Source organism: Peromyscus maniculatus, chromosome 3 (assembly GCF_049852395.1).
Source record: "Peromyscus maniculatus bairdii isolate BWxNUB_F1_BW_parent chromosome 3, HU_Pman_BW_mat_3.1, whole genome shotgun sequence".
Taxonomy (NCBI): Eukaryota; Metazoa; Chordata; class Mammalia; order Rodentia; family Cricetidae; genus Peromyscus; species Peromyscus maniculatus.
Window position 1 is genome coordinate 8108885 of NC_134854.1, and position 24194 is coordinate 8133078.

Genomic DNA, 24194 nt, shown 5'->3' on the forward strand with positions numbered 1-24194 from the left:
GAGTGAGGAAATGCTGAGTGGTATGAAGGCTCAAAACAGAGGCTGGGACTGGATTCAAACCTTAGGATGGAATCCAGCCTGAACTAAATGAGCTGTGTGAATTTGCTCAGCTCCCAACACTCTATCTACCTCAATTTCTTCGCTATTACACAGTAGTAACAATTCTACTGAGTTCACCATCTATTGTAACTTATTTGTTTAACATGGTTACAAAGTTTAGTTTGGTTCCTCTACCTAAAAACTGTTGGAGGGCTGTCTAAAGCCCAGTCAGAGTGATTATTTCTCAAATTCACAAATTATTTGTTTAGGTGAATGCATTTTCCCACATTACTATATCAATTTGTAGTCAAAAGATACTATTTTTAAAATATAAAATCAAAATCATCCTCTGGCATAATCCAGGGAATATTTTTAACTTATGATAAGATGTGATATGATCTTAGACTTGTGTTTTTGTGGTGAGAAAAAGACCCTCACTCATTTTTAAAATTATGATATTTCCTGAAAGACCAAGTTGGAGATAGAGCAGTATGGCATGTTTGTGAACGTTTAAGTATTTAACCACTCCAAATTATTGGTTTCTAATTGATATAAACATGCAATTCACACTATTGAAAGATAACACTACAAATCAGTAGGTAAATCCCAATCCAAATAAAATGATATACCACCCCACTTCACTTGTATTAAACAAAGAGACCCAAAATATAAGAAACATCGGTGAGGATTCAAAGAAAGGAGGACACATAGACCATTGGCAAGGACATAAATCAATAAAACATCATGAGAGATTCCTAAAAAGGCTCTATGTACTTTGACACTATTTCCATATACTTACTAGCATTTGCGTATCTTCTTTTACAAAGGTCTATATGGACCATTTGTCCACTTTTAATTAAATTATTTGCTTTTGTTTTTGCTTATGAGTTATTTATATTTCTTAGCTATTCTGGATATTAATTCCTTGCCACATAAATGGTATACAAGGATTTTGCCTATTCTTCAGCTTATATCTTCATATTATTTAGTTTCTTTTCTTTGCAATAAAGAAGTTTCTGAAAACCAAGTGTGGACTTGTGTCTAGATCTTCAGCTCTAATTCCTACATCATCTTGTCAATTTTTATGCCAATAGATGGTTGCTTTTATTTTGCAGTTATGAATCTTTTCTTTATTAAGAATTTTATATTCTTTTTACATAAAAACCACAGATCCCCCTCTTTTCCCTCCTCCTGCTCCCCTACAGCCTTCTCCTACCCTACTTCACCTCCCCATTCCCTCCTCTGAAAAGGTAAGGCCTTCCATGGGGAGTCAGCAAAGCCTGGTACATTCAGTTGAGGCAGGTCCAAGCCCCTCCCCCAGCATCAAGGCTATACAAGGTGTCCCACCATAGGTAATGGACTCCAGAAAGCCAGCTCATACACCAGGGATGGATCCAGATCCTACTGCTCCTTAAGCAGACCAAGCTACACATCTTGATTACGAAGACGGCCTAATCCAGTCCCATGCAGGCTCCACAGCTGTTGGTCTAAAGTTCATGAGTTCCCACTAGCTTGGTTCAGGTGTCTCTGTAGGTTTCCCCATCATGATCTTGATGTCTCTTGTTCTTAGAATGGTCGCTTTTATTACTATAGTTCTGGGGTATAATTTAAAGTCAGGATGGTTATACTTCCAGCAGCTCTTTAATTATTCAGCATTGTTTTAACCATCTCAAGTTTTTTGACTTTACATATAAAGTTTAAGATTACTTTTTCAATTTTAATGAAAAATTGTTTTAAAAGATTTTTTTTTAAATTTTAAAAGTTTATCTTACATCCTGACTACAGTTTACCCTCTCTCTTCTTCTTCCCACCCTCCCCAACTTCCCCTTTATCTCACACATCCTCTCCTCCTCCATTTATACTCAGAAAAGGGCAGACCTCCCATGGATATCAATAAAACATGGCACATCAAGTTGTGTAAGACTAAACACCTCCTCTTGTATTGAGGCTGGGCAAGGCAACTCAATATGAGGAATAGGATTCCCAAAGCCAGCAAAAGAGTCAAAGACAGTGACTGTTTCCACTGTTAGGAGTCCACACGAGTATCAAGCTATATAATTGTCCCATAAATGCAGAGGGCTCAGGTCGGTCCCACACAGACTCCCTGGTTGTTGGTTTAGTATCTGTGAGCTCCTATGAGCCCAGGTTGATTGATTCTGTGGGTTTCTTGTGATGTCCTTGACCCCTCTGGCTCCTACAATCCTTCCTCCCTCTCTTCAGCAGGATTTCCCAAACTAGGCTTGATTGTTTGATTGTGGATCTCTGCATCTGTTTCCATCAGATGCTGGATGAAGCCTCTCTGATGACAATTGGGCTAGGTACCAATCTATGAGTACAGCAGAATATCATTAGGTATCTATACATTGACAACTATATTTCTCTTTTAATGGTAATTACATTGAATCTTTAGGTTGTTTTTAGTAGTACGGTTATTTTCACAATATTAATCCTACCAATTTATAAGCATGGGATTTCTTTTCATCATCTTATGACATATTCAATTTATTATTTTAATGACTTAATGTTTTTATTATACAAGTCTTTCACTTATTTAATAAAATTATTTGAAGATATTTCTGAATAGCAAAAGGTATTGTTTCTCAGATTTCTTTTTTCTGTATGTCTATCATTTGTATGGAGAAAGGCTACACATTTTTGTGCGTTAATTTTGTGCCCTGCTATTTTGCTGAATATACTTACCAACCCTAGACATTTACTGATGTAGTCCTTATGGTCTTTTATATATAAAGTGATATAACTATGAAAAGAATGGCATGTTTTACAAATACTTCCAGAACTTCAAATCAATGGTGTGTATTTATCATTGAAAAGTGAAACACTAAATTCCAAGTGATTAGATTTTCTTCCCCAAGTCTTTGATACTTCCACTTAATAAACAACCACAACCAAAAACATTTAGACATTTAGACATAGTGTTCTTACTCTCTTTTGACTGTGCTTTTCTACAATTTTATTCAGAAAAGTTTATATGTAGACATCTTATAGGCTGATTCAATTGTATTTTCTTTCTATTTGTCATTTTGTTATATCCCAAGCCAACCAATGTTCTCTAGGATATGCTGTGTTTAAAAGATACAGTGAGAACATTGGATTTGTATTAAAGAAGTGTTTATTTTAACTTGAAAACAATTGACTCATTACATTGATATATATATGACTGAAAAATGCTGCTTTGAGAGATTATATTTCAGTTAGGAAATTTAAATTAAAGAAAAACTTCTAACATCCTATTCATCTTCATGCATATGAGGTTCTAGTACAGTGTGTACAACATTGTATGTATGCCCACCTATATGTCTTAAAAATAAACATGACTTTGCTGCTTCAAAATTAGCTTTTAAATACACATATTCCAATTTTACTTGTGCCTACCATGTTTATGAGCTGATGGAGTGTAAGCACAGGATACACTATAATAAAATGACTAGAGTTTGACTTTTACCATAGTTGACAATACTCAAAGAAATTGTTCATTATCACAACTCAAAAGATGTATTACTATAACCCACAGGTCTTGGGTCTCAGATTCATGTCTGGGCATGGTGGAGGAGTGAATAAAGGACAGATACACAGACAAATAAACACAGAAAAACTAAAGTCAGGTAGGTTTTTCTCTCTGATTAAGCAGTACTTACTGCTTCTAGAACCTAGAACTTTAGAGTGTTTATTATGGGGAAAATACATATTACAGGGGAAAGGGTGAGATAGTTTCACTAGAGAGCTCTCTTTTATCATACAGTCTCGGGCTGTAAGTATCCACAAAGAGAAGGAAGATGCACTTGCTAGACTTTGTATACACACACATTAACTGAAGAGTATATAAAAGCTAGTATTTGGACAGGGGTAGACAATGTATTTCCAAGTCTGGCCCATATGGCAAATTGCTTAGCCAGGTTCTTATGAGTTCATGGTCTTGGAGCCCTCAACATGACTTTGCCAATAATACACATTAACTTAGCCCTTTATTCACTCAAGGCTTCTTTCATTCCCTTCAACGGATGGAAGAATTCAACGAGCAACAAGATATTTTGTCTGTATGTTTGGCTCCTAGGAGCTAATCTTTACATACTTGGAGTGTTATGCCAGAGAAGAGTAATTCTGTTTACATATTTTTACCTGAGTTCTTTGTTATACGTCAGGTAATATAACAGAATGATTTAGAGATTCGACTGGAGTCTAACATTGATTATATCTGGTCACATCTCATTAAATCTTTGGACACTGTGCCTGAAGTGGGCTTTCCTAGTTGGAATCATTCGATGTACATCATCATACCATTGTCAGGAAACTAGCTCTGCCCAGGACCAGTGGGGAAAGGCAAGTGAAAAGCTCCTCCTGTGTGAATTTCCTGGATTCTGCTGAATATATTTCCTCTATCCATATCTTTTCACTATTGGAAACTCCATGGTTACTTCAAACTGGCTCCTTGAATTCTTATAATTAAAGCATGCATAAGATCACCTTTTGGGGGCTTGGGGATTTAGCTAAGTGGTAGAGCGCTTGCCTAGCAAGCACAAGGCCCTGGGTTCAATCCTCAGCTCAAACTAAAGATAATCTTTCTGAAGATGATTTGACTTAGATTTATTGTCAAAACTAAGGGCAGTTTTGGAGGACACTATAATTTTTCTGATGGTCTTTCATACTTTTCATACTATATGATGAAAGAGAACTCTCTAGTGAAATTTCCTGATGTGCAATTTCACTGCTGAAAATCTTCAGGACATCATCAAAAATTAATTTAAATACTACGATCATAGCCACTGTACTTATAGACATTTTTGATGGTCTATGTCATGAGAAGATTCTATTCAGAATGACTCATATAAACTCAAACATAAAGACAATGGGAGTCTTGTGTTTCATTCCTCTTTTCCCTTATGAAGAAAGTTAAAAGTGAACATGTTCTTCAAATCACCTGAATTAGATCTATGAGGTTTCAGCTGTAAGCAGCAGTGAAATTTTATTTCTCATAAAGTATCTGGCTTTTCTTGATGATCACTGGTATCCTTTGCTCCACACTCATTTCAAAAAGAAGCATTTTCTTTAGCCTGTGTTGACTACTTTAATATTAACAAGAATTTAGAAGAAATTCCTATTGTTTTCTTCTTAAACCATATTTGTCTTTCTTAGGCACGTAACATGTCTTAAAAAATAAATAAATGTGCCCTGTCATAAAAAAGGCCAACTTCATGCTAAGTAATTTTATTCCTTCACATTAGGCTTTTGGCAACTAAGATAAACACTTCATTGATTTTATGTCACCATCTTTTCGACAAGAAAACAATGAGAACATAACAATGCAAGTAGTTTTAGAAGTTAGTTTTCTAAGCAGAAGGATTAGTAATAAAGACAGAAAGCTCATTTCCTTTGAGTTAATCCATTTTGATGATAATTAAAATAATAACTTAAAAATCACTTGTATGGATTGATTATAAATAAGTTTGATACTATTAATCTCAGAATCTAGTATCTTAAACACAGCAGTAATTTATATGCTTCTGTTGTGTGTGTATTGTGTTTAAATACATATTGATTTGCTGTGATTACAGGAACAAATCATCATAATTCTGATGACTTAATACAGAAGAAAATTTTCATCTCACAGTTCAACATTCAGATATGTGAATTTCCTTTTCCTGGCTTGACATTGTAATGGGTAAGTTTCCTTTTATGATTTTTATGGGAAAGTCCACTCCTCGTTTCTTTTAACTTTTACTTTTGAATAGTAAAAATCTCTATTTTCTCTACAATATTATTAGAGTACATGTAAGTGCATTTAAAATTTCCTTAGGTGATACTTGACTACTCACCTCAAAATCTTTGCCATGAGTAAAACATGGAGGTAGAAGCCTATATCTTGACACTAGGGAGCCCCAGAAAGAAAGGTCATGAGTTCAAGGCCAGCATCCAATAAATAAATGTTAGGATACATGAAAGCCTCTTTAAAACAAACCAAGCAACCAAACACACAAACAAAAAGAGCCAAACCCAATAATTTCCATAATCTTACTTGCAAAGTCCTTCTATTCATTCAAATCCACATTAGCAGTTTGCAGTGATTAAGATTTCCTGTCTTTTAAAAGAGTACTTTCCTCTCCAACTACCACAGTTCTTATCCTTATCACATTCAAATAGGAGGTTTTTATTAAAATAAGATTCATTTTAATAAGTTTTTTAAAATTAACATTTTTATTGTATCTATACGGGCTTAAATGACTTTATTTCTGTTTGCATGTATGTGTTTGTTTGGTTTTAAGACTCCTGTATCTATTTTGTATGTCTGTAAGAGTGACATTCAAACTAGAAATATCCCAAGTATTAGTTATGTAACTGAATTATAAATTTCTTCAAGAAGGTTTAGGATAAATCTATGATTCACTAAAATGTTACCTAATGAAATAAAAATTAACTGTGGAAATTAATTCTTAGACTGAAAAAAAGCTGAAAAGTGAGCTAGGGAAAAAAGAAAATCAGATGAAATGAAGGACATTTTGCTGTAATGATCCCTCCTGATGACATGTGAATACTGGCCAAGGAAAAGGGAATAAAGGAAATGGTTGAAAACTTGATGGAATAATTTTAGAATTTTTATAATACAGGAATGATTAAAATAAAACATGTTTACCAGTCAGAACCAGAGTATTATGATACTGTAGAACTCTAAAGAGGAAGAAAAAGTCTTGATGTAAACTCTAAGAAACAGGTAAATAAATAGCAGCTCCACTAACAGAATAACATAAAACACCAAAGCACTATAATGTTACATGATTCCATCCCCGTTTTAAAGATTTTTTTCCCTTGGAAATATTTTATTAGAATTTGAAATAAAAACTCTTAGTGCAGAGATGCTGTCATTCACAGAAGCTGCCAATCTCAGCAGCTCCTGAAAGAAGGAACACAGAGAAGAAAACATAGAAATAATGCGAGAAAGGGAGAGAGGGAGGAAGGAAGAAAGGAAGGAAAAGAGGAAGAGGGAGGGAGGAGGAGGGAGAGTCCACTACAAGAGATGGAACCCATATCGGACATTGCTTAATGAACCAAGAACCTGAGACTAGTTAGCCCAGGTACATTGGATAAAACCAAATAATACTGGTCTAAAAAAAAAAAGAAAAGAAAAGAAAAGAAATGTGGTGATAAAATGACTCTTAATGATATCCTGCTATATTCATAGATCAGTGCCTTGTTCAGCCATCATCAGAGCAGCTACCTCCTGCAGTAGACAGAAACAAATACAAAGACCCACATCCAGACATTACACACAGAGTGAGGGACTCTGGAACACTGAGCTCTAAATGGGATGTCTTGATCAAATTCCTTCCCTCAAAGCTCAGGAAACCCTTGGAAGAGGAGGCAGAAAGATTGTAAGAGCCAGAAGTGATGGAAAATATGATACAAAAACAAGACTTTAAATCAACATGAGCAAAGCTCATATGGACTCACAGAGAATGAAGCAGCTTGCACAGTGACTGCTTGCCTGGTCTGCACCACGTCCTCTGCATATATATTATGGCTTCCAGTTTAGTGTACTTATGGGTTTCCTGTGATAGCCCTCAAAAGTTTCATAGTGAGATCTGAGCTTCCTTTACACACCAGGGCTGCATAAGGGGATGGATTGACCATGTGCATGGTTATCAGGTGTTTGGAAGCGTCTGCACTTGGCTGTGCAAGGAGGAAGTCTTTTGTGTTACCCCTTGGCATTTCTACAAATAGCCCTTTAGAAGAGATAGAAGGGGCTGGTGGGTTTTGTCCCTGCCTCCCCCAAGCTATCCTGTGTTTCCATCTGTCTCTCTCCCCTCTATATTTCTGTCTGAATATTTCTCACTTCTCCCTACTCAAGTGTACCCTGGGGAAAAAGTGGGGTTGGTTCCCCCCACAGTTTCCTGATTGTGTGAGTGAATGGGTCTCTGACTCCTCTGCCTTCTCTTGGACTCTTTTCCTTGTGTTGGTTTCTCTTGTCCAACTTAGATGTGATCATTGTACAATATTTTATTTCATTCAAGTTTTAAAACATGAATGAATGAATATCTAGCCAGTAGGGAAATTTTGGCAGCTGAACTGTCATTTATGCCTAGCGGGAGAGGGAAAATCAATTTTCTCCAATGCAGTGACACTGGGTATATCAAATACTACAGGACAGACCTCATGTTCAATAGTAGTTGATCAACACACAATGGACTCCACAGTTTTTATTTGTTTGTTTGTTTGTAAGTTTCTGTTTTGTTGTATTTTAGTTGGTTTTGTGCATGTGTTTGGCTTTGTTTTTTTAGTTTAGGAGGTTTTGTTATTGTACTGGATTTTTGTTGTTGTTTTCTGAGAAAGTACTCAAAGTTGGGTAAGTAGGGAGTGGGGAGGATCAGGAAGGACTAGGGGAAAGGAAGAATATGACTAAAATATATTTAAATTTGCAAATTGTTTTAAATAATAAAAATGTAATTAAAAAAGAAAAATGAAGGAGAAATAAATAGAAAAGCCTATTCCATGTATGTTGGCAAGAAGATTAAAAAAACACATAGCTAACTTGCAGATACAAGGCAGGAAGAAGAGTTTTAGGAGCCCCAAAAGTTGGAGATACCCACAATATTAGGGAAAACATGCTTAGGAAGAGATCGATTTATTTTATGTTTACTTATATGTATGTGTGTGTTTCTGAATCTGTGTTTGCTGTGTGTGTGTGTGTGTGTGTGTGTGTGTGTGTGTGTGTGTGTGGTGTGTTCTGGCTCTCATGCTTTTAATGCAAGTACTTTCCTTATTGAGCTATCTCAAAGCCTATATTTCTTATTTCTTATATAGAATTTAACCTTATACTTTCAAAATTTATATATTAAAATCTATTTAACTGGATTTGTTTTGAAGTTGCTATTTAATTGTAGAATATTACATGATCAATCTTATTTCATCAGTCACTTAAAATATAATTTGATTTTCAGAAAATATTGTTCCCCAAGATCACTTCATTTAGTATAAATTGAACTTAAATTAGAATTCAGGATTAATTCTTACATGTGAATTAAACACATATTTAAAATACTTGACGTAAGGAAATATTTAAATCACTTACCCCAGTATGTTCAATCATCCTTCTTATATCAAGTAAATCTGTGAAAATGAAATTAAATTGCTCTAAGATTGAAATAAAATCAACTAAGTTTGATGTATAGGTATTTGTGCTCCAGGTTTTCATCCATAATTCATAGTTTGAAGCAGCTATCTTTACTGCACAAGTATTTACATAGCAACTGCCATGCAAAAGGGTATGTTTGGTGCACCGTGTCCTTACAGGCATTTTCTGGACTAGTGTTACCTACCTTTGGTGATGAGCTTGTTCACAGGGCTTCGTTTCATGCTAGAGGGAACCGAATTTCAGGGTGGTTGTATGTCTGGCACTGAGCCACACATTTTGTGACAAGCATGACCTGAACTTCACTCTCTGACAAAAGCCAATGCTTAGAAGAGCTCCGGTGTGGGCATTTCTAGAAATACAACACGTACAAGCCAGATTTATTTCATGGTTTAAAGATCATATATCTACTACATAAAAAAGCTAGCACTTCACAGAAGAGTTGTAAGTAGTTTATGATAGAGTATCCACATTTCATCTTTCAATAATTTCAGTGATATAACTTGTAAATCTTATATATATTATATATTGTATATACTGTATATGTATTATATTTTATAATATAATGCATATATATATAGAGGGAGAGCTACTTTATTTTACATGCTTGAAGGCAAAGTACTTTGTTTATTCTCATTCATTTATACTCATAGTAGCTTTCACAGATGCTTTGACACAATAGTTGATCTGCAAATCTATTAAAAATCTTCAATTTATGATAATTATTTTGTGTATGTTGTGTGCAGACTAGAAATCACTGAATGGTCCATTTACTGTTCATTCTTATATAAGACAAATTCCATTTAATGGAGTGTTTGTAAGTAGCTCAGTGCAATTTCATTTGCAGTTCTGAACAGAAAAGAAAGCATTTGCAAAGTGAGATTTTAGTTTCTTGTAAACACAGGAGGATTTAAAGTGACATCGTACTGTTGGTTTATAGAAAATGTCTCCACTCACAACACTACATTAAAATACAAAAAGGAATAGAAATTTTGGTATTTTAGCCAATAAGCATGAAGAATAATTTTATCGTATGAAGCAAAATAATGTCTGAAACCTAAGCTGTTTATTTGTATTCCTCAAAATTGAAAATCTTACTTTTGTTAAATGATAAGGTACTATATTAGGCTTTCCTTTGAACCTGAATTGCCTGTGTTCTTATTAGACAGTCCAGTTGAATGCTTAATATTATGTGTTTTTTTGAAATCTCATAATGGTAGAGCAGAGAAAGAAAATATTTTTTGTTATTTGAACACCTAAAGAGGGAAAGAAATCATGCCTAGTTGTCTTTGTCTGCATTAATTACTTTCCATTACTATAATAAAACATGAGATAGTCAAGATTTAGAAAGAAATTATCATTTTGGATCGCAGTTTTGAAAATATATATATATATATATATATGTGTGTGTGTGTGTGTGTGTGTGTGTGTGTGTGTGTGTGTGTGTGTGTATAGGTTTTTAGAGACAGGCTTTCTCTGTGTAGCTTTGTGCCTTTCCTGGAACTCACTCTGTAGACCGGGCTGGCCTTGAACTCACAGAGATCTGCCTGGCTCTGCCTCCCAAATCCTGGGATTAAAGGCGTGCACCACCACAGCCCAGCTGAATATTTCATTTCATGGCCACATGCCCCTGTTGCTTTGGGGCCCAAAATAAGTCATAATAGAAGGGCATGGCAGAGTAAGCTCACTATCCCATTATTAGTGTGAAGTGTGGAGAAAAAAAAATCAAAACTCATAATCCCTTTAAGGGCATGAACTCATGATCTGAAACATTCTATTTAGGTTTCATTTCTTAAAAATCTACCTCCCTATAGGGACACTCTAGGAACTAAGACTTCAATAAATGGGCTTTGGGTCTATTTAAGGTTTAGATTACAGTGCTGTCTGTTTTATAAGGCTCTTCCTGTTCCCATCAACAGTTTTGTTTCCTTGTTTGATTGACTACTACTATCCTTAATGTGTGTGGTAAATATATATATTCATCAATTATGCATCATGTTTTCATTTACTCCCTACTTATCAGTTATGTTAGATTTGCTTTTATTACAAATTACTACATGTTTTGTGCTTTCAAACAATTAAAGCCCTTTTTATTTTATAACCACAAGAAGTCAAAGTCAATAACGGATTATCTTGGCTATAATCCTGTTGTGGATTGCCTACTTTCCTTTCTGTAAACTTCCAAGTTAGAATTTTTCCTTTTGTTGCTAGCTTTTTTTAGTTAACTACATCCTTTGTCTCATTGGTTTCTGTATCTCCAAAGCCAACCATGGCCAGTTGACTCTTTCAAATTTAATGTTTGAAATTACACTGGCCTCACATACTGAAGATAATATATCAATATCAGGTTTTTAGAAATCCACATTCCTTTCTTTCCTTCTCCTTAGCCATTTAACATATCATATCCATATGTCCTGGCAGTCAGTATGTGGACATTTGAGGGACATTGTGGTGGTATTCTAATTGTACTGAAATGTGATTTTGATTGTATGTTAATAAATAAAGTTGCCAAGAGGTCAGAGCTCAGAGCTAAAATCTCACCCTTCCTCCTGCGGTGGTCCTAGCTTCCTGAAAGAGAGCTATTTCCATGTGTGTCTGTCGTTTCATAGTCATTCTGCCTTCTCATTGGTTGTAAACCCAAACAAGTGACTGCCTCGTCACTGTCTGTATGTACAGCCCCCCTAGGTCTTAAAGGCATATGTCTCCAATGCTGGCTGTATCCCTGAACACACAGAGATCTATGGGATTAAAGGCATGCGCCACCAGTGCCACACTCTGTCTATGGCTCTAATAGCTCTGACCCCCGGGCAACTTTATTTATTAACATACAATCAAAATCACATTTCAGTACAATTAGAATACAACCACATTTCCCCTTTTCTATTTTAATAAAAAGAAAAAAAAAGCAAAAGGTTATAACTAACATAAGAAAAACTATATACAAAAGTACAACAACTATATACAATATATACAAGTAATAAATACCTAAACAGGTATTTGACAAATCAGAGAAAATAATTCCATTATACATCCTATTTTGGTAAATCCAAGATGTATCTAATGCACTTTCTATCCTAATTAATTTTCAACTATAACTAACTAATCTTCAACCATAACTAACTAATCTTCAACTACCTCAGAGACCCAAGGAGGAAATAATATTAGCTAACAAAAATAAAAACAGGAAGTGCATGCAAGCAACTTCCAAAAAATTTGTGAGTTGACAGAAACAGCCAGCTGCATGGACAGTCACCTGAGGTTTCCGCAGTGTTGGGGCATCATCTTCAGCCTATAGGCTTAGTGTATCTGACAGACTCATTTGTGAAGTATGATGTACACAAGGTCAACAGTTCAACCTCACATTGGGTGAGAGCAGTCCACGTACCAGAAACACCTGAATTCCACTAGTGTCCTGTCATGATTCAGGATTTTAAATTCTGGAAATTGTTGACAGTTTTTGAATTCAGCTGTCCATTCTTCTTGGCTGTGTATATATGGCTTCATCTCAACATCCCCTTCTTCTCCACATCCCTCTATTAAATGCCAGTCTACTATCGAGAGGCGCGAGCTTTTAGCTGCTGTTCCATTGCACAACAGAAGCCATCGGCCCTCTGTTAAGCTGCCTTTGAAGAAAAGGGCACTGTACCTTTTCCGGATTGCGAAGGCCACTTCAGGGATGGGGCCATATTGTCCTGGCCTCAGAAGATGCCTTTTGATGAAGCCATAACCACACTTGTTTTGGCAAGAATCAGTAGTCCTTTGTTTCGTGTTCTGTCTGTCGTGTCGTGTTTTGTCCTGTTGATTCGAGGATACTTTGTTGTCCAGTGGCTAACTTTTGCCACAATGAAAGTTGACTCTATATGCAGTTTCTTCAATGCCCATATTTTCTCTGAAGTAGATTGATACTGCCAGGAGCCGACATGTCTCAAAAAAGAAAAATTTTCTAAGTTATTAAAACATTTTAAATGCCATATTCTGTATATCTCTGAAGGGATTGAAGATGACCTATGTAAAACAAATGAGAAGGCACAATGACTATGAAATGACAGACACACAGGGAAATAGCTCTCTTTCGGGAAGCTAGGTCCACCGCAGGAGGAAGGGTGAGATTTTAGCTCTGAGCTCTGACCTCTTCGCTTTCTCTTTTATATTGGTTCTGTGTTTCTTATTTAATAAGACAGTTGGTTACATCTACAGGACATGTTTTTCTAAATAACTATAGGTAGCCAGTGTGATTACTTACTTGATTCAAAATATTGCTTTTTTTTTTTTTTATTTCAACAAGGCTCTGCCCTAAGACTGATGGTCCCATTGATCAGTAGCTTCCTTATTTGTCAAATTGCAGACTCTTCATAGAGCAAGAAGGAACCCCATGGGCATCTGTGTGCTTGAAGCTTTTACAAGAGTATATACCATGGATATGAGCCATCACTTCATCAGCTTACCTCAGAAATTCATATGTGAGGCAATTTCTGAATAAAGTCTTGAGATATTAAGAAAATAAATTAAAACAAGGAAGATGTCCCTACATTTGTCTTCATGCTTTAAAATTATCAGTGTAAACAGCAGAGATACTTCAAACATGTCTGGAACATTAGCAAATTCTTGCCAGAGAAATGTGTGTTGAAAATCATTTTCATCCAAATTTAGTCATATTAATTAATCTTATTTCATCCAATTTGTCTTTACAATAATAATTTTCTTCATTTTTTTTCAATTACCTCTTTCTTGTCCCCTCTTTCAGCCTTGCCTCACTATTGGAAGCTTTGCAAGACAGGATAATATCAACCATCTAAGAAAGATTAAATCATGTATTATCTCACGGAAAATGCTAGTTGTCTGAAGGAGAATATTGGTGCGTTCAGTTTATAGATGACAAATGAACGTCAAGGTCTATTTTCTATGTGCTCAAACTAAAAGCATGGGATGTAATCAGGAAATCTTGAGTTCTTAAAAACTAACCGTGAAATATACTTTTTTTGAAGCATTTCAGTTTTTATACCTGGCATAGTTTTGGCAATGTTAAATTGGCAGGGAAGTTTTAGTGAGAGGATGTTCATGAGACATATGCAAAGGCAATCTCTAAGGTGAAAGTGTCTCTGTTACCCAAGGATCACAACAGTTACTCACATTCTCATGTTCTACTTTGAAAATTTCTGCTTCTTTGATCCTTTTCTCACTGTTCCTTATTTGTTATTTGTTATTTCAGTTATCAAAACTCAATGATGACATTCCATGTCATATTCACTATATAAAAATCTAAAAATCTGTTAAAAAATTTAAAAATCTACAAATATGGAGAGAACCAATATTTCTGTCCTCATATTATTCACACTGGATAGCTATCACATGAATCCGTTATTAGCGCTGTATATTAAATACAATGATTAATTGATATTAGACTAAATTAACTGAACAGAATACTAAAATCATCTCCTATATGAGAGAATTTCATCTTTTACTAATTATCTTTTTCCAATATCCCATTTTCTTAAATAAATACATTTTTCTTCAAAAAATAATAATACCATTTCCTTAAATAAACATTTTTTTCTTGCAAAGATTGAGTCTTGATAACTGTGTGAAAATAAAACAATATGATCATTTGAAAGGAATAAAATTATGAATTCAACCACCTAAGATTAATTCTTACTACCACAGTGAGGGCAATATTAGAGATATATAAATAGTACATGCAGATGTTGTAGTAATTATTGATTTTATTGGTTAAGCATTGTGTCATTTAATTTTAATGTGAAAATTTTAGAGTCATGGGATTGAACAATGACAATAATGAAGAAAAGGCAATTAGCCCTGTGAAAGTATTTCTTCATGTTAAAAGGTACTATCCTGTGACATACTCATTTAGAACAATGGAGGCTTTATAAAACTTAGGTTAGCAAGTTTAACTATATTTTACCATTTTTATGTAATATTTAGGTTCTTTGCTATTAAAATTGTCAAAATTAATGGGCCGGGCGGTGGTGGCGCACGCCTTTAATCCCAGCACTCAGGAGGCAGAGGTAAGCGGATCTCTGTGAGTTCGAGGCCAGCCTGGGCTACCAAGTGAGTTCCAGGAAAGGCGCAAAGCTGCACAACCCTGTCTCGAAAATCAAAAAAAAAAAAAAAAAAAAAAAAAAAAAAACAAAACAAAAAAAAAACAAACGAAAAAAATTGTCAAAATTTACTCTTCCATGATGACTATTACTCTTTATTATTCCTGCTATGAAATTTTAGATCATTATAGCTACATTATTCATTTCTACATTGCTTCTTTTCTTTGTTTGTATAATAAATCTCCTCATTTCAGGCAGTAAATACTCCTTTGTTTTAAATTTATTAATGGGATTACATCAAAATAAGGGACTTCTGAACAGCAAATGAAACACTTGCCGGAGTGAAGCAAAACCCTACAGAATTTGAAAAGTAATTTAACTATATATGAGAATGAGGATTAACATCATCTTTGTTACTTTTCTGTGGTTGGGATATGGCACAAACTAGGGCAACTTACAAGAGAACTAGTTTAATGTAATGGACTTGCAGTTTCAGAGTGTAAGTCCATGACCATCGTGGAACATGGTAGCAGGCCCTCAGGAATGGCACTGGAGAAGCAGCTGAGAGCTACATCTCCCTCCACAAGCAAGAGGCAAAAAGAACTAACCGGGAATTGTGTGGGAATGTGCAACCTCACTGCCAGCACTCTACTCATGCACCTTTGTTGGGGAAGATTTGCTTGTGTTGATTGCTCTGAGAGGACAAATAGTTTCTGACCTCAGTTCAGAGGGCAAAATCCACATTCAGGTGGCTGGAGGAGACCATAGAGTTCCCTGGCTGACTCAGAAGGAGATACCTAGGCACAACGAGGAGGAAGAAAAAGAATCAAGAGGTAGTGAGGCCCTTTCCATCTGGAGAGTGGAGAGAAGATGGTGATTGTCTCTGAGTCACTCCGTGGATCGCTCAGGTTTATGGCCTAATATTTATTCTCAAGTCTTATTTTTTAATAAAATGGTAAAAGAAATCACAATATCAGGCCATCAATACACCTCCAACATCTCTTGTTCCCTCCCAAAAAGTTCTGCCATCTATTTAGGGAGGAAGTATTTAAATATATGAACCTATTGAATCCATTATCATTCAAACCACAATAAATATCTACTACATGTAAAAAATCTTCTGTAGCTGGAAGGTTTCTCTGGTCCTGAACAGCCCTGTGGTAAAATAATCATTCAGAGGCTTATATTAATTACCAATTTATGGCCTGTGGCAGGCTTCTTGCTAGCTAGCTTCCTATACTTAACCCATTTCTATTAATTTATAAATTGCCACGTGTCAGTGACATTACTGGTCTGCTGGCATCTTGCTTCTCCTTCAACACGGTAGATGTCTCTCTCCTCTCCTTTTTTTCTCTGTATGTCGGTTTCAATTTGCTGCCTGCCTCTAAGCTACCTTCCCATAGGCCAATGCAGCTTTATTTATCAACCAATCAGAACAACACATATTCACAGCATACAGAAAGATATCCCACAACAAACTTCAAAAAAACAAAACAAAGAACACACTAAAAAACATCCAGTGAATAAATGGGAAAATGAAATAAATCTACATTTCTCAAAGGAAGAATTGTAAATGGCTAATAGGTACTTGATCATTCGATACCCTTAGCCATCACAGCAGTGCAGATTAAGGCTATCAGAATTCTTATCATCAAGATAACTTTCCCCTGGGTGTCTGTCAGCTAAGTCAACATGGTTCAGTCATAGTTGTATATACATGTTTATAGCTTCACTATTCACAATTGTCAAGAAATTTAACCTGACTAATTACAAATTCACAGGTTAACAGATAAAGGATGTGTGTAAATATAAATGGAATTTGTTTAGCTGTAAATCAAAGTAAAATCATGCCACTTAAAGGAATGTAGATGTAACTGGAAATCAGAATACTAAGTGAAATAAGCTGAATACAGGAACACTTCAACTTTCCTAACACATCTTGTTTTTTTATTCCCTATACCTAACCACTTGACTTGACTAGATTTAAAGTATATTAAATTATGAGAGCTTTAAAACCAAAACAAGTTATGAACTTGGTTTTAGAATGTAAGCTATTTAGAATGCATTATTAGAATGACATCTTTTCTTTTATTGTTGTTTTTTATTGTTTTCCTTTATTGTTGTATTTAATGTGTGTGTATGTTTTATCTGCTCATATATCTGTCTAGCATATGTGAGCAGTGCCTGCAGAGGTCAGAAGAGTTGGATCCACTGGAAGTGGAGTCACAGACTATTGTGGGTGCTAGAAGAGCTAGAAGTGCTCTTAACTACTGATCCATCTCTCCAAGTTCTTCCTTTCTTTTTATAGATAACATTTAATTTAGATATTAATATATCAGATAAATAATATATAAACTGTCAGATTGTATTGTAATCTGTGTTGAAACACTCAGCAGAAGTGTGCTAGGAATACTTCAGTGGTTGTTTCCTATGATCTTTCTCATTTCTACAAAGCTAAAGAATTTAAAGTTTCCATGTTATTACACACAATCAAGTGTCACTTTATGTAGCTGGAGTTTTCCTGTATCCACCCAGCTCCTGTAGCCACTCAGACCCAAGTAAACAAACAGAGACTTATATTACTTATAAACTGCATGGCCATGACAGGTTTACACAGGAAGCAAGAGGCTATGGGTTTGTTCTAGTTTAAGATACATCAGGTTTGACCAGCCAAGACTACCTGAAAGGTCTCCCATGGCACCATGGCCCAGATGATCCAACATCCTGAATTGTTTCAAGGCAACTGGCTCAGAGAATACAGCCTCACGGACTACTCCATAATCTTAAAATTATCTTTGTGTCCCATTAAGAATACAGCACCCTCACCCAGCTGCCAGCCACTGCCATGAGAAGCAAGTTGTAAAGATACCAATAATCTATGAACCATGTGGCAAGGTATAGATTTATATAAATGAGTTAATTTAAGATGTAAGATCTAGCTAACAAGAAGCCTGAGCCATTAAGCCAAACAGTTTTAATTCATATAAGCATCTGTGTGTTTATTTGGTTCTGAGCAGCTGCAGGGCCGAGAGGGACTGGAAAAAACTCCAGCTACAACTTTATCTCTAATTACTAAATTCATCAAGTCACTTCTTACCCTTCTTTGATGACTCATCAAAATAACCCTTCTGTATCACTCCTAAGAGGGATTTCATACAAAGTAACATTCTGTTCAGATACAGTTATGCAAACAACTAGAGCAAAATGAAGTGTTTTGAAGGTCTTCAGTCATGAGTTTCAATTTTTAAAATCTATGTCTAACTTTGCCACTCGATAGTCCTGTCAAGAACTATGCCATATATTATATCTCAGTTAACAAAAAGTTAATGGGTTATGATATCTAGTACTAGCTACTCTCAAGCTAAGAAAGGTCCTGTAGCCATTCTCTTATTATATTTGCTAAAAATAGAGCTGAGAAAGAATTTGAAAAGTAAACACACTAGCAGAATCAGAACTAAGTAGAAACTTCTAGGAATGACCCAGTGGGCTTCTCTAAGCCAGCCTTTTTGATGAAAAGACTCATGAAGAAGTCTGAAAATGACACCATCAGCAAGAGTTACTCCAAGGTTCAATTGTTCACACATGCATCCTTTGCCTTTAGGATGCTGACCTCAGAGAAATATTTGGTTTAGCTTGAATGGCAAACTTCTTTCTCTGAATATTGGAATGCCATTTATCTTTTACCAGGTTTGACTGTATAAAATTTTCAGTTCTGAAATTAAAATTTCAGTTCTGGATTTTCAGTTCTGAAATAGAACATTTTTCTTGCAGGTTTAAGAATTCAATAAATGATTTTGGAAGAAATAAGGAGGTTGGTGTTCAGTGCACACATCACCTTTTATCCAAAAGATATCCATGAAATCAAAGGTTTGTGCATTTGTACACATATATACATTGAAACACAGGAGATAAGAAACATTTCCCTTCCTGAGGTGGACTCTGACTCTGGTATGTGTTCTGCACCTGCAATCACGAAACATAAATGAAGAAACTTTTTCTTACCGTCTTTTCACTTCTCCATGTTGCTTTACATGATGTTAAGGCTATAAAACAGGGAACATTACTTTGTCTTTAAAGAAAATTCAAAAATTAACTTTTTTCTTTTCTAACTGCCATTTTTCTTGTGTTTTAGTATGCAGTTGTGCAGTTTATGATCTTGATCCTTTGGCTTTCTGATGAAATAAACATTTGAAGGTAGTATTTCATTGGACACATGCTCTGCAGCTTTAAAGCTCTGGTCTACATAGGCAGATGTCTACATCTCCTCCTACAAGCAGTTGACATATTATTCATATTTTACTTCATTTACAACTTTACTAAGAACCAGGTCCCATCCGTGTGTCCACTTAGTCTTCCTTTGCTTCTTTTTAACCACTCACAAGAATTTCAGTCTTTTTGTCTAAGTTCCTTTGAGAGTATACAACTGTTTTAATAAGCTCCTTTTTATTATGTTAAATAGACTTGTCAAGCCTTTGAGTACTATTCATTTTTCCAAAGGAACCAATTTTATTTCTCAATAACAAATAAAAAGAATACCAAAAAAAAAAAAAAAAAAAGCAAGATTAAGAGCCTTTTGTCTTTGCCAAATTGAGGATCTGGGGATTTTTCTTTGTCATGCATTCTTCCTGTATCTTCTTTTCTTCATGTATTAATGAGGCAATGTTTTAAATGAAGAAAGAGCAGTGCGTCTTTGTAGGGTTTGAGGTACCTGCCCTCTACTCCTGCCCAGGGTTCCTTAAGAGAATTGCTTCCAGGAGTGATGGAAAAGAAAATTTCTATAATAATTTCATGGGTAAACGCTCTTTATTCAATGTGCTCTTTATTCATGTTATTTCTTCTTATATACCCATTCATTAAAAACTTGTTAGTAAAAATTACAAAGCAAACTCTCAGAGACAAGCATTCTGATAAGAGTCCCACTTGGTCAAGACTTGGTCAGCTTAATTGGTGACTGACAACAGCTGTAGGTTGTAAAAAGCTCTGGCTATCTCTTAAAGGGATAGCCACAAGGGTACAAGGGAAGAAACTAAACCAATGAGAGATTTAAGGAATAGGCACAGAATATGTATGTGTATGTGGTTAATAATATCTGGACATGGTTAATCAGTTAACAGCCTTTTTCTGTTAATCTCCTGAATCTCAGGACCTATACATAGTCTACTGAGCCTAAAATCTTGCATTAAAAACTGGTGTAGAAATAAATATGACGTGTTAATTGTATGTGGCATCAGAGTGGGCAGGTGCCGGTGGAGGACGTTTAGGGCAACACAGGTGCTATGGTTCTCTAGAATGACGAAGATATAACAAAGCCAAACACCTGCACTGTCATTTCTAGTTCGCTACAATTCTTTTTAAGGATTTTAATCCAACAAGGCCAAAAATCTTCAAGTTCTCTCATGAATAAAATCTGTGAAAATTCTGCCTGTAATCTATCCCAAGAACACTTCGTTTGTCCAGTTTGCCCTGTCAGTAAGTAAAAATAGAGCACAGACCTTTAACAGTCACATAGAACAATAGATAGTTATGAAGCATATTTTCATGTTTCTATTCATCAAATTATATAGTTATATAAGTTATATAAGAAATTATATAATTATATAAGTTATATACAGTTACATAAGAAGTCATCTTCCTGACCACCCACAAATATGTGTGCCTAATAGATGGAATATTTTCATGAGGTAAACACACAGTGGGAAAACACTTATAGCTGACTAGCTCTTACACTTAAACTCAGCCTGTTTTTGTTAATCTATATCTTGCCATGTGTTTGTGGCTTTACCTGTGTGCCATTACATGTTGCTCCCTGGACAGCAGGCTGGCGTCTCCTCACTCAGCCTTCCTGTTTCCAGAATTCTCTTCTCTGCTTGTCCCATCTATCCTATACTTCCTGCCTGGTTACTGACCAATCAGTGTTTTATTTATACAGAACGATATCCACAGCAGGCATATGAGAAAAATTACAGACAGGAGCAACTGGTCATTAACAGTCAGTAACTCTGTGGTCTTGCCAAGTGGGGCTCCCCATCAGAGAATCTGGTAGGTTGAACGCTAGTTGTCATCTGTTGTATACTCCCATGACCTCTTGGTACCAGCAGCTGTCAGCATTTCTTAAAGATATGAATTGTATTACTTATATTTTAAGGCAAGGAAAAGTTGTGTTTGAGGAATTGATTCATTTGACATCTGGGTAAAGTGCTTACATGAACATGAACCACCTGAAATGTTTTGATGGGGGCAAGTGAGTAGATATTGTTATTCTCTATCTCCATTGAGCTCTTATAATTCTCTGCTATATGATTGTTACACTAAATTTGTTCTCATACAAAAGAGCAGAGAATGAAATAAATTAAATGCCATGTTTACAAAATTTCCAACAATTAGTAAAAATGATTGTTTAATAGAGACAAAGAATTAAGAACAAATATTCTCAATTATGTCCCAGCATTTGCTATTCTGTTTGGTATTTAATGTGTATTTGTTAAGTTTCTATATGCCCCAAAAACTAAAAAAATATTTTCATCACCCCATTCTTCCATAGAATTTGTCAATCATGGGTTTACAATACTGTCTGGATTAACTAGAGAGGAAGAGAGGGAAAGACAGGGATCTACTCTCATAAATAACCCCCCTGGGTCACAGAGACAGAAACCTGAGAATATATGGGAGTTAGTAGCATTATTCTGTTAAAAGAAATGACTTCTTATGTTCTAATTTGAACCTGGTATTCCTGAAAAGATCTCAGTCAAACATCTACTACCTTAGAATATTTTGATTTATGAGATAGTTTAGGAAGGAGCCTGGACCTTCAAGCCAGAAAAAATAACTAAATCAAGTTCAAAATTGCTACTTAATAGCAGTTTTATCAGAGTCAATATTTCTCATATTTATTTGTGGTGTTAAATATTAGCAACTCTAATAAGATCACAGCCACCTTCAAAACAAGAAGCAAGTGGCAACGTATACAAATTTTCTGAGTATTTGGAAGTTTATCTTTTCCACTGGTGATTTCTTTTTCTGTTTATTTTTCATTTAACCATTGATAGTGTCATGCATTTACAATGAAGACCCACAATCTGATAAATTACAGTTATTGAAATGTCCCTAAAAGCAGATATTCTAAATAACTGGTGACATAATTGTTTTCCCCCATTTGATTATAGTTTATTAGGTCTGCAGTTCTTTGTGCACTTGACTTCATAGAGTTCCAAATCATTCATTTAACATTTATTTTGTACTTTAAAAGTCTACTATCTCAATTAATTATATTGAAACAAAACTTGTATGTGTGTGTGTCTGTGTGTGTGTGTCTGTGTGTGTGTGTGTGTGTGTGTGTAAGCGAGTGAGCATGCACTTGCTGTCAATCACATGAATGCATATTCAGGCCAGAGGTTGAGGCCATGTGTCAACAGCTATCCACTTTTGTTTTTGAAACATGGCCTCCAAATGGACCTGAGTTCATTAATAGGCTAGATTGGCTGGCCCATGAGCTTCAGTTATTTACTGCCAGCCTGCAGCTTGATTTTATGTGTGTAGTGGAGACCCAAATCCAAATCCTAATGTTCATTTGGCAGATACTTTACCAAGCCCTCAGCCCAATGGATGCATTTTTTTAAATAAAAAAAAAAAACTTTTAACTTTATTCATAAAATGTCCAGGAGACGTTTTTCATTACTTATACTGTTGCTGTGTTAAAATACTTTAACAAGACTTCCGGTCTGCTTAGGTTCTACTGTGGCCAGTTTTTGCACCCTCTGTGATGGGTTCTGCCACTCTCCAGGTGGTTGATTCTGACAGAAAGCTACGATTTCATAAGCCTGAAGAATAGTGCTCCCCATCATTGTGAAATGGAGTGGGCAGCAGTATTCAATGACCATGCTTTCTGAAGATGATACTGTGCTGGATCTCAAGCAGTTTCTCAATACTCTTACAGGAGTGCTTCCAGAGACCAGAAATTACTGGGACTCAAAGTTAAAGCCAAACCTGCAGAAAATGATGTTAAGCTTGGAGCTTTCACTATGAAACAAAATACCAAAATCAAAATGGGAAATTGTGAGGAAAGCTTGAAGATGTTGTATTTTCTCCCACTGGCTGTGATGTCATCATTGACATTGACATTGAAGATGAAGTAGTTGAAGTAGAAAATAGGGAAGAAAACTTACTGAGGATCTCTCACAGAATCAGAGATTACAGAGTGGAAGTACTGAACTGTTCAGGGAAGGGAAAGAACTTCTGGCGCTGGATGTCAATTATACATTACTTGATCATAGGTCTTGTGCAGAGACTGGGGTATATTATTGAGATAATATCTTCAGGAATTTCCAACATCTGCATATGAAGATTACGACATTGTTATTTGGTATGCAACAAATATGAAGTGGATTTAAGCTGAAATGAAAGAACTTGGAGTGAGCACAAATGCCAATTATAAGATTTCTGCCATGCTGGACGGTTCACCTTGCACATTCCAAGGAGAGAGGGCTCATTGATGTGAAGCCTCTTGGTGTTATTTGGGAAGTTTTCTGAGTTCTCCAGCAATATATATATTTGATGACATAGGAACAAAATTTCTCATGAATCTACAGAACGGACTGAAAATAGGCGGTTTCATGAAAGTGCATTCAAATCAAAATAAAGACAAAGAACTGGTGAAGCTCTTTCAGTGTCTCAAGGAGATAGCCAAGCACAGGTACTGGGAAAAAGGTATCTATCAAAGAAGCAAGGACAGTAGCTACTAGTGACACTCACAGCTGAAGGTCCTTGAGACCCATGGGCTATTGGTGGAAGTATTAAGGCAATTTCACATAGTTAAAAGGGAGGTTTATTTTGTGGGTTAACTTACAAGTAAAGGGGTAGGTTACAGGGAGAGGTGAAGTGCAGTCTAGTGGTGTTCTCTGGAGAACTCTGCTGGGTCTATCTCCAGCGTCCAGGATCCAGGAACCAAGAGAGACGGCATGTCC

At 35.7% G+C, this 24194-nt stretch overlaps 1 pseudogene; it reads left to right on the forward strand.

Annotated features, from left to right (window-relative positions):
- Nucleotides 1-14949: 14949 nt before the first annotated feature.
- LOC102926867 (ubiquitin-like domain-containing CTD phosphatase 1 pseudogene) lies at nt 14950-23965 on the forward strand (annotated as a pseudogene).
- Nucleotides 23966-24194: the final 229 nt, after the last annotated feature.